The sequence below is a fragment of the Grampus griseus genome (genome assembly GCF_964374135.1).
Source record: "Grampus griseus genome assembly, chromosome: 10".
NCBI lineage: Eukaryota > Metazoa > Chordata > Mammalia > Artiodactyla > Delphinidae > Grampus > Grampus griseus.
The window spans coordinates 72,295,578-72,302,408 of NC_139004.1; positions in this window are offsets into that span (position 1 = coordinate 72,295,578).

Consider the following 6,831-nt stretch of genomic DNA (forward strand, 5'->3'; position numbering starts at 1 on the left):
CACCAAATAATCTTTTCAGCCTCAGACCTCAGAAGGGAACACACCCCCTGGAGACATTTGTAGAAGCCTGCCTGTTCCTGGCTCTGCATCATGCTTGGCTCTTGGGGGCTTTATAAACATTTATCAGTAAGCAACAGTCAGGGTTTGTTCTCCAGGCTTTTATCAAAACACGGAGAGAGCTGGATACATTTTTTCTTTTTCTGTCCGCCAAAGTCAGAGTTGAAGGCCGAATGGACAAGTGGGGCTGTGACCACAACGCCCCAAGCCACCTGCCCCAGATGACCTCACCTCTATAGTGGCCAAAAAATGTGGCCCAGAGGCCTTGACTAAAAACAAGGCCACCGCCCCTAAGGGCTGCTGTGGCCAGAGATGAACTGAACCAGAGACAATGACACGGGCAGCCCTGCCGTCACGGGGACATCACGCCGTGGCCCACAGTGCTGGCAGCCAGCTTGAGCCCATGCAGTGCCTTCCCTTGAGGCCGGCCCCTTGGTCAGATACCAAACAGTGCTCTGGCCACTGGCATGGACACAGCGGCGCACCCTCATCCTCCCACAGACTGGCTCGAAGCGTCTGCGTGGATGCGGATGAGAGAGCCTGTGCCTGGGCCGCAGACTACTCAGGCGACAGCGTTCTCAAACGGCTGCCTCTAAGGAGGGACGTGGGACTGGCCGGAGATTATGGAGGGCTTCAGTTACAGCTGTACCACTAGCAGTTTTACAAGAACAAAAGAGGGTTGACATATTTGGGGGTTACTAAAACTATCTCAAAGTTTAAAAAAAACACTGACCATTACAGCACAGTGTGGTGAAGCAGTAACGGAGAGATGTACAGTTACAAGGCGGGCAGCACCTGCGGCGGCCGGAGAGAACCGGGGATGGGATCTAGCCTCAGTGGGCTCTGTGCCTCTGGACAAAATGAGACAATCTACAATGAGTGCTTAGCCAAGAAGATGTACTCAGTCAGTGGTCGTTGTTATCTATTTTTACTTGTATTTTTACTCCATCCTTCCTGGAAGCCAGGCATTGTGAGGTCTGGGCATGGCACTGCAGTTGGAGGCAAGAATTTAGAAATGAGGTCTCCACAGCCACTCTCAAAGAGACACTTTGTAAACTCAACCACTCTCGTCCCCACAGGCTTTCCCAGGCCCCCCAGTGACTCCCTGGCGCTCCTGCCGTGCTCCCCCCTCACCCAAATCCCACCAATATGTGCTTGTGTCTCCCCGACTGCACCGGGTGCAGTGGCACCCCAACTGTGAGCACACTGAGAGGTACAACGCTTGCAGACCAAAAGAAAACATTCAGTCAAATGCACTTGTCCACTGTCATGAAAGATGACACAAACCTACTGCAGAATCAGGGCACCTCGGAGGCCACTGCATGCAGCTGAAGAAATAAAGTGGCCCTCATGGGAGTTGGCCACCCCAGGATCATAGAAAAACGAGGCTTCAAGTGGCAAAATCCCCCAGTACCAACCTGAGCCCTTAAGTCACTCTCTTAAAGGAAGATGTATGCTGGGGACCCAAGGACTCGAGTGTTACATTTCTAGACACAATGTCAAGATGCCCTGATGATGAAATGGATGCAACAGGCTAATGCCATTATCACAAGCACTCCAACAAGGATTCTGGACTCCCCTCTTGCCAGGTAGCCTCCAGCTTCAGCGGCTGGCTCTCCACATGGCTCAATTGCAGGGAGAGGCCAAGGTGAGTACGCCCCAGTAGCGGGAACAGCTCCAGCTCTCACTGAATATGTAAAGGCTGCATGGCTTCCATCACATGCTCCTTTGGGGAGATGGGGACAGGAGGTTAGGTCAGTCCTCAGGTCCCCGTTGCAAGTCTCAGTCTTCCCAGTGGAAGATCAGATCCCAGATCCCAGAATGAGGGTTTGGTGGGGATACCACCAATGGTCAAGTCCTGCCCAGCTCCTACCCCCGGTCCTTAGGCCAAAGCGTGTTCCGATTTCAACCAGGGCATCTCCTGTCCTATATGATCCACATGCTGGGGTTCTTGGGTAAGTTCCCATCCTATAAAATAGTTCCAATGCAACAAAAAAGTTTGAAAAACCTTGCTTTTTACAAAACCACTTCCTCCTACCTGCCTCTCTCTAACTCTCTGCAATGACGTATCTGGTGGACACTTTGTTTTTGTTGATGGGCAGAGAGCATGTTCATCCATTCACAGAGGATCCAAAGGTAGGAGGAAGTGAGACACAGTGGTGAGAGCAGCCTGGGGTCTACTGTCTGTGCTGCCCACTCTAAGATGGACACTGCCCAAGCACAGTCCATCCAAGTGAGGGCATGCAGGCTACCCAGGGATCTGGGAACCATGTCATCGCTGCAACCACTGTCATCACTGCCCTCCTCACCACCACAGGCAACAGTGACGGCAGCCTTCCTATGTGCCAGGCACGCTGCAGAGGGCTTCAAATGTCTGATCCCGTGTGACACTCTCAGCAATGCTGTAAGGTAGGGATTCTTACCTTCTTCTTGAAGATGAGGAAACTGAGGCAAGGAGGGGTTTAAGTGACTTTCCTAGGCCCACAGAGCTAGTGAGTGGAAGAATCAGGGCATAAGCATAAACACAGGTATGCCTGTCTCCACCCCACCCCCTCAACAGAAGTACAAAAGGGAGATGACAGTCATGTAAAATGGCCCTAGAAAAGGCCCTGTGCCAATGTTGTCAGCTGGGAATAAAACTGGATCCCTCGGGCAGGGAAAGATTTTCTGACCTGATCCTTCACCAACCAGGACATTTATTAAAGTGAACTTTGTAAAACTGACATACATCACACTCACAAACTCAGCTCAAGGACAGCAGTCCGGTTTGCCTCACCATCATTCATTACTTGCAAAGACAAATGCTTACATACAGCATGCTTCATGCCCAAAGAGTGCTTCAAAAAAGCCCAACTATAAATAATGGTTCATGAAACTGTACGTAGCTAGCCAACTGAAGACAATATAAAATTCACTGGAATCAAGATATATCAAGGACCTACTCTATACCTGCATTAAGTCACACAAGAACCCCATGGGATGCACACTGTTATCCACAGTTTACATAGAAGGAAACAAACTCCAGCTTAAGCAGCTTGGCAAAGCTCCAGCAGCTACAAGTAGACCACGGGGACTGAACAGTGGGATCTGTCTTACTCCTAGATCCAGGCCTCCAAACTTCTCATATCCCATATACTCTGGCACCTGAGTAAATATGCAGCCCGATTCCCCTAGAAAACTCTCTGGCTAAATCTTAGCTCCATCTCTGTGCTCTGAACCCAAGTATCAGCAGAGAAAGTCCCTACCAAGGGGAGGACAAATCACGGTCCCTGACACTGGAGGGCAAATTCTAAAGTTAGCGGGAAAATCCTGCAGAGCCCAGAATTCCCCTGGAAAGCCCCTTAGGAAGGTGTGTCCTAGAGAGGGGCGCCCCCTCCCTTGAGAAGCCCAGCTCTCAGTAGGTGTCTGTGTGTTTAGCCACAGTCCAGGTAAAGTCAGTGGTCGGGACAGAGGGAACACACAGACCTGTAACCCTCAGACTCACACACAGGGCTCCTGACAGTAACTGGGGCATGCAGGATGTGCGGCCAGCTCTCACCACCCCCGATCTCCCCCGACCCCTACAGAATATACATTCACTTAAGTGGAAGAGCAGGATTCAATGGTTTTTTCTGTCTTCTAAGAGCTTCTAGTCCAGTTAACATAAGTCAAAATTAAGAAGGATGTGATTCCATGATACCATAATTCCCCAATAGCATGATGTACCATAAACTGCTAACAGATCTATACTGTAAATGATTAAAACATTCACAGTACAGATAACTGGTTGAGGCCTTGAGTTCTGAAGTTAAGACTATGAGGACTCTAATTTGACCTCTGCCACTTGGCAGCTACAAGAGCTTGGAAAGGGCTGCTCTGTGCCTTCGTTTCCCCAACTATAAAACAGGGTGGCAATGGTGTCAGCTCCATGGGGCTTTTGTGGGGATTCGATGAAACAGTGCCAGTGAAGAGCCCGGCACAGTGCTCCACGAAGGTTGACGTCCTCTCCCCTTTACAAGAAACAGAAAGACGAAAAAGCAGAGGGCCTTGGGGAGAAGTTAACAACTTGTTGGAGGTCCCACAGTGAATGAGTCCAGAGTCCACGCTGTAGTTAGCACTGTGGGTCTCGAGGGGCAAGGTGTGAGAGAGGGGTTCTCTGCTGGAATGGAGCAAGTCCAGGGCAGCTGGATTAAAGGGCCTGGGAGGCAGAACCCGAAGCTTCAGGAACTGGGATGCTGAGCAAACAGGAGGATGAAAAGAAGAGGAAAAAAGCACTTCCAGAGAATATTAAAAAACCTGGTGAGAAACCATTCCAGACCCTCCCAGAAGGCAAGACTGTGCAGGCAGAGGCTGGCAGCCCACCTGGCCCCTCCTCTGATCCCCAGGTCAGAGGCTGAGACGTGGGTCTGCTTTGAAAGATCTCCTCCAGGATTCCAAATCCCTGCCCTCCTCTCTGAGAGGCACACACCTGCAAAGCACAAAAGAAATGACAATGAGGTGCGAGCAAACTTCACTGGGCCAGCCAAGTCATGTGTCCAGTGCCGGCCTGGCTCTGACAGCTGCTGAACCTTCACCCACTGCTCGGGCACAGAATTAACCACGGAGGTGCTTCTGACACTGCAATGGGACCTCTATCACTCAGCAGGCTCGCACAGGACAAGAGCAAGACCACACCTTCTATAAAACCCATCTGGGCAGGGAAATAGGAGTGAAGGAGGACCCTTCTGCTTGGTTATAATCATTCCTCTGTGTCCAGGGAGGCTTGGACAACAGAAAGGGGCGGATGCTTCCGGATGCAAAGCCTGGCACTCGAGCCCTGTGCTCTGCTGGGGTGAGAGCAGCTGTTCCCCATCACCCCCTCCCAAGGGGCTGGCAGGGAGAATGAGACCACAAACCAAAGCAAACTGGGGGCACAGGCCCCCAAGTCATTGGGGCATCAGCTGTGATAAAGACACTTGCCCTTGTGCAATTTGGGGTAGCTGCATTCAAGTTCAAAACAGCCAGGTGTTTTAATTCCTGCTGACTGCAGGAGGGGGCAGCCACTGCCACTACCCAGAAACCACACCTGGTGACCTGGCACCAAGGAAAGCTACCTCGCTTAGCAGGGAGGGACATGCCAGAGCCTGTGGCTGAGGCCAAGGGCCTTGTGTCTCCCTGACAGAGTCACAGGATGCCAGAGCCAGGAGGATGCACAGTGCTCAGAGCCCACAGGTGTCCTGATGGAGCAGGACACAGAATCGTCCATGCACAGAACCATACTTGGCCCCAGCTCGAGCCTTCTGAATCAGAATCGCCAGGGCTGGGACTGGGAATCTGACTTTAAAGACACACCACCCCACCACAACCCCCCAGGACAACTATGAGGCACGCAGTCCAACACTGGGCTGCTCTGGGAACTGGATCAGTCCTGCCTGCTGGGTTTATCTATGGGAAACGAGACCACACAGTTGTTGATGGTTCATTCATTGCAGGAGCCACCCAGGGGACTGGCTCTGAGAAGACACGGTTCCTGCCCTATAGGGAGCAGCTGGGTTCATCCGGGGAACTTCTCAGAAATGCAGATGTCCAAGCTCCACTGCCTGTGATTCAGGTTCTGGAGGACTCAGAATCCAGCAAGAAATGAAAGCAAGTTCTGATAAGAAGAGGAATCTGGAAACCGATGGCTAGGCAGGCAATTCCGACAGAGAAGCCAGGTCTGGGGAGGCTGAGGGTAGCTTCATGGCATGAGGGACGGAAAGATTTGTACCTACCCAGCACCTGCTATGCGCCAGCCCAGTGACTACTGTTAACAACATTCATATTCACCACAACCCTACAGGAGGGCAGGCCTAATTACCATCCTACAGATGAGAACAGTAAGGCTTGGGGTGCAGAGAAATGCCCTGCCTGAGGTCCTGAGGCCAACAAGAGTCAGGGCTGGGAATGTGAACTCTGGCAGCTGGAGCACTAGCTCTTTTCAGTGTCATCCCCTCCTCCTCCTGAGTCCCACCTCTATCCACCCACACTGAGAGGTGTCCTTGGCTTTTCTCTCTTCTCACCCCTTACGTACAATCAATGACAAGGCTTGACCCCCTTTTCTCCAACTCAACTGCTAACACCACTGTAAAGCTTCCATTATAGCCTGTGGCACTTAAAATATGAGCCTAGTCAGCCAGGCCACTCCCTGGCTTAATGCTCTGCAAGGGTTTTTCACAGGCCTGAAGATACAAATCTTCCTCCCAAGGTTGCCTCGGGCCTTCCCACAGAGCATCCCCTCTGCTCCCTCGGGCTCTCTAACTTCTCTCAGCTCAGAGCCTTCAACAGGACCCCCAGCTCTCCCCGGAAGGCGAGGCCACAGAGAAGGGGCAGCTCTGTCCAGCCCAGGACTGAGCCTTGGGGCGCACAGTAGGGGTGTGTGTGCTGGGGTGGGGAAGGGTGAGGAAGGGTGAGGTGGGGTGTGGTGGTTGACTGACTGTAGGACTCTGAAGCTGGTCCGAGGCTCAAGTGCGGTGGTGTGGTGACAGAAACACCAGGAAGTCAAAGCCTGAGCAGACAGGCCAGAGCTAGACTGGGAAGGGAAGGCTGCGAACACCACAGAAAGGAGCTACGGAGGCTCTTGGAAGCAGGGGGATAATAGGACCAAATTCACATTCACACTCTATTGGTGGAATGAATTGTCATTTTCTCTCATCTCTTTGAAAGGCAATCGGCCAAGAGCTATAAACGTTTAAAATCTGCCTGCCCACTGACCCAGCAATTCCAAGTCTATCAAGGATACTCACTGCAGGGTCCTTTCATATTAACGAAAAAGAGAAA